The sequence below is a fragment of the Haemaphysalis longicornis genome, unplaced genomic scaffold (assembly GCF_048455015.1).
Source record: "Haemaphysalis longicornis isolate Haplotype H1 unplaced genomic scaffold, Haemaphysalis longicornis Haplotype H1 scaffold_1, whole genome shotgun sequence".
NCBI classification, from domain to species: domain Eukaryota; kingdom Metazoa; phylum Arthropoda; class Arachnida; order Ixodida; family Ixodidae; genus Haemaphysalis; species Haemaphysalis longicornis.
Genome location: NW_027526203.1, coordinates 394,177,312 through 394,182,512, shown reverse-complemented (window position 1 = coordinate 394,182,512; position 5,201 = coordinate 394,177,312).

Below are 5,201 nucleotides of genomic sequence, written 5' to 3'. Positions count from 1 at the left end.
TTGGTGAAGCGCGGCAACATCCTGGCTTGGCTCAAGCACCTGTAACACACCCCTCTGTATCGCGCCATCAACGTTCGGGTCGATTGGAGTCGGCTCGATCACTTCGATGACGGTGGCGAACGAGAGGAACCGCAGGAAGACGACGTCGATGATGCTGACGGTGAGTTCGAAACGATTCCCGACGACTTTGACGTGAACGATCCTCTGCAGTTGGCGGTTGCGTTCAACGCGGTCTCGAAGACGCTTCTCTATAACGAAGCGGAAATGACGGGTGTGGGAAAAGAAAAAAATAAATGATTACGCTCACACTCTCGCCTCTCTATTCGCCATTAATCGCATCACACTCATCGGTGCACCCAATGCATTTCTGCATCCTCACAATCCCCCTCGGGGAGGTGCGGGGATTTTTTTTTTAAGCGGCTGCACGCCTGTGGCTGCTTGTGCACCGAACGTTTGGGAGCACTGCAATGACGAGGCGCGAGCGGGCATGTCACGTAGTGTTTTTGTATATCATGCGTGAGTAAGCTGGATACTATGGAAACTATTTATTCGGAAGTTTTACAAACGGCTGTGCAACTTTCTATTCGAGATTTCTTGTCTAGCTTTGCTGCTTTAGAAGTTGGCTAAATAATATAACTATCTACTTAGGCAAAATACAAAAAATTGTTGCTGCAATCCACGCTACGAATGTGGTTCGACTGCGAAGCTGTAAACGAAACCCACAACGGTTATCACTATGACGTCACTCGAATTCTCACACGGGGCTCTTCAAAGAGTGAAACTAGAGACAAGTAAAATGTACTCAACCAACCTTTCTATTACTGCACAACGACATTTACGATCTTCTTCTGGCTGCTCTACTGCCGCCTTTACTATCCGTGGTCTACCTAGAGTAGCCTGGGATGAAATTAAGAATGTTCACGCACGCACGCACGCACGCACGCACGCACACGCACACACACACACACGCACACACACACACACACACACACACACACACGTGCACACACACGCACGTGCACGCACACGCACGTGCATGCACACACTCACGCACACTCACGTACAGCCGTGAGCTGAAGTAAACGGACCACGGGAGCGGTGGCCAAAACTAATCGCTGCGCCGTCTGGTTGCGCGGCACCTGTTGTCGAGACCGCGCACAGCGCAGGCGCGGCCTAGCAGTACAGCACACATGCCGCTATCCCTCGCTGCTTCGCGATTCTCTCACGCTCCGATAAATTGACGCCAGGGGAATCACGCCGCGCAGTTAGAGGAACACTGCCGGGCACCGCCCTATCATTGAAAACGATGCGACTCACCTGATAAGTGGCAATGGTGCTACGCTGCCACACATAGCGTGCTGTGGCTGCGTTGGTCTCGTAGCCTTTTTTTATTCAAAAATCAGGAGGTTTCTTTTTTGTTAAGTGATGAAGTTTCTCAGTTGATATCCGCTGTCTTTTTGTTTGTTTGAGTTCGTGTTTCGTGTTGTTCGTGTTTTTCGAGTTTAGAGTTTCTGCATGAGAGTGACAGAGTTGGGTCCCATAGCTATTTGTGTACACAACAACAATTGACTGTCTTTGTGGCCGCTCAGCGGCCTATAGTATTGGCTAATTGATAGGTCCTCCTCACTCTCGGTTGAGACGTCTCTTTGGGAGGCGGGACTTTTGTAATTAAATAAAGATTATGGCGTGGTGAAGGAAAGGGCTGCCCGCAGGACTTGGGATTTGCCCGACCTCTGATTTTTTATGCCAGTGGTACTCGGCCGGTAGCGTGCCAAAGACTCCTTCTGGGCTTGCAAAAGTGGTGAGGGACCCCACGATTAAATATGTTGATACGTGTCCTATTGTCGCACAATTAACCCTTGCAGCCAAAGTCGCTCATACACATATCTCTATGCACGCCCTTTGAGTGTGGCTTTTCTGCATAATTTAAAAGTTGTGCAAAAAGCCAGCTTTAAAATTTGTGCTGTGCGGAGGCGTTATTCTAACATGTCATGCGGCAAATCCACTTTTTTTAGTTCGTGGCAGGGTTTGGGAAAAAAAAATTACACCATCTTCCCGTGGGGAACCCTGATGAGGATGCGAAGCATCGTGGCGGTTCCGTGTGGTTCCATTGTGTTGCCGTTATGTTGAGTGATCTGGTTTTTACTAGCGCCAGAGGGAATTCCGCGTCCGGGTCCACACCGGTGGCAAAGGCACGCAAGTGCTGTGTTACGGTGAATAGGCGGTGGTTCTCGAGTCGTCCATCATGTTCTTGTCGATGTTGTCTCTGTGGTAGAATCGGTAGTCTCCGTCAGCTTTGGCGAGATAAAGGTTGTTTACATTGGTGCACCGGCTGAGAGCAATGTACACGCCCTCCTCTTCGCAGCTTTGTCTTCTCGTTCTTCTTCTTCTTCGGCGGTTCCCCTACGGGAAGATGACGACGGTGGTTGAACGCGAACCTATCTCGTGATGGATTCTTTGGTTGGCCAATCCCTAGGGGCATCCTGCCCCAATCAGCATCAGAGGCGCTGCGGACGGGGCTGGTTGAGCTGCAAGGCGCGTGGCGCTTCCCGCCACAGCTTTCCCACAGGAAATTCAGCACCCCCCTCTAAAGTTTTCAGTTCGTCGTTTCCGTTGACGTTCAGCTTCACGTGCCTTCGTTGTATCAGTAGCTTCTTGACGTAGTTTGAATGAGTCAAGGACATAAGGCGCGTTCGTAGCACTTGCTCCTGTCCCGGATTTGTAGCGTAGTGGGAAGAGCACCGCGTACCTCCCGTTGCGGCCAGAGAGTCGTGGGATCGAAACCGGGCGCCGTTAACTATTTCTTTTTTTTTTATAGTGTGGTATCGCGGAGCTGTGGGTGTAAGGAGGAGAGTTGCGCATGCGCAGTGAGCGTGTGGACGGCGCCGCCATCAACGACGCAGGACCAGGCGAGCCTAAGAAATGCTCCGCATTTAAAAAGGAAGTTGGGAGTATCGCGGAGGGACCCACCGAGTTCCTCTTCTCCCACGTTCCTCTTTTTGTCTGCGGACCCCCATCTATGAACGACAGCCCTGTGCAATGCTTTGTAAAATATTACGTGTAAATAAACTTGGCTGTTTTGAAGTATACCGTCGTTTGTTTGCCGCATGCCGTCGACCATAAGCTAGTAATCTTTTTATCTTCAATCGTCGACTGAACGACCCTCTTTGAATCAAATCCTTCAATTTCAACTCATGGCACAGAAATGCGCAAGAACTGTCAGTAATGTTTTCAAGTGCAAATAAATCTAATCGAAAAATGTAGTTTGCATGCAGTTCGATAGTCGCTGGGAATTGAAGGCGTGGTTCAATGGTATCTCATATCGCAATATAGTTTTTGAACATAAAATGTATGTGTCGGTGCCTCGAACTTGAAAAATTGCGAAGCTGGATTTTCCCGAGCAATTGCGAAATGGCACATATGCCGCATGCGGCAAACGAAGTTTCATAAAGCAATGCAGTACATACCTAAACACAGCAGTATTTGTCAAAACCTTGGCATGTAAGGTTAGCATCAATAATTTTCCCAGTTCGCTGATATTCTCGGGAGGCTGTGATTTCGCATCTATCCTCAAAACCGACAAAGATGGTGTTGTGTTTTATTTTCTTCGACTGTCGGGTGATTTTTTTCTGCTTCATTTCAATATATGACGGGGGGAGGGGGGGGGGTTGCAAAAAAAAAAAAAAAGCGTGAAGCCCGAGATAATCACCAGCGCGCCAACTCTGCCAGCGGAGCCGCGTTGCTGCCGATTGCGCCAGCGCGCCATTTCAACTGAAGGTGTGTGACCCGCAGGCAGTAAAAGTAGGGAGCCTAAGTAAAAGCGCAGCGCGGCTCCCCTGGCGTCAATTTATCGGAGCGTGAGACAATCGCGAAGCAGCGAGTGATAGCGGCATGCGTGCTGTACTGCTAGGCCGCGCCTGCGCTGTGCGCGGTCTCGACAACAGGCGCCGCGCAACCAGACGGCGCAGCGATTAGTTTTGGCCACCGCTCCCGTGGTCCGTTTACTTCAGCTCACGGCTGTACGCACACAAGCGCGGACGCACTCACACACCGACGATTCGTAAAAGCACCCAGAACTTGTACCACCACTTGGCTTTAGCCTCACATTATCCCTTTCTTATACAACGCACCTGTAAAGCGCGTAGGCATAAAAGAAATGAAACTTATTTGGAACCCCGAGAGATACAACGACGAGGCAAAGCACCCACCGAGTGATCAACACCTGGTCTGCTCCGGGGACGGCAGGAGCTTTTCCGCAGTGGTTGAAGATTCTCCGCAATACTCACACTTTAAACACTTCAGGGGAACCTTGTGGAACCAATATACTCAAGCCATGTTTTATAAACTGCTAGTATCCACTCCCAAGATGAAACGATAAGAAAAATATCGCAGAAAATTTCGAAAATTGTGAGTAATCGTGCTGAAAAGATCACCGCCCATATAGTTACGCTCGTTCCTGAGCGCCTGGTTGCCGATGGCTGAACTAGGCGTGAGCCGGAAAGCTGGGGATGTGAAGTTTAAACGCATCAGAATGAACGGTTTTCTTTGACAAAAAAAAAAAAACGCTTATAGTGGCAATTAGGGGGGGGGGGGGGGCATTCTGCACGCTATTCCAGTCTTCTCGTCTGCTTACCACATGGGCACGTCTGTAGCGGCAATCCAGCAGTGGCGTTTGTATGGAGATTGCGGTTTGTTTTTACGTTTCGTGCTTGAATGGCCGTGCGAAAACTACTTGCTGCGTTCGCTGTTGACGAGTGTTGTTACGTTTCGCGGTGACAGCTATCGGTCGAATTACGACTCCATATCACTGACACCAAAAGCAATTCAGCATGAGACTGATCCCCGTTATACCGCCTGTATGGGCAGTGTCCGTTCTTTGTGGCTACGCAAATAAGAGGATTGTTGACGCTTCGGCTAGGTGGCATTCGCTACTCTTTGTATTTTGCGCGGCTAATTTCAATTGTAAGCAAGTGGGATCCAAGAAAATTAACGAAAGCGCCCACAAACACAGTCTGCTTATTTCTAAACCTATTTATGATGACTTAATCAAATTTAGACACCTGGCGCCGCCCGTTTGAGCTGAATTAATTTTGGAACAAGCACTGAAAGCTGTTTGAAGCGCGCCCATTTTTGATCTCTGCTGTGATATGTGATAGTGCGGTGCAGGGCATGCGCGCCTTCTACGCATGCGCCAACAGTAT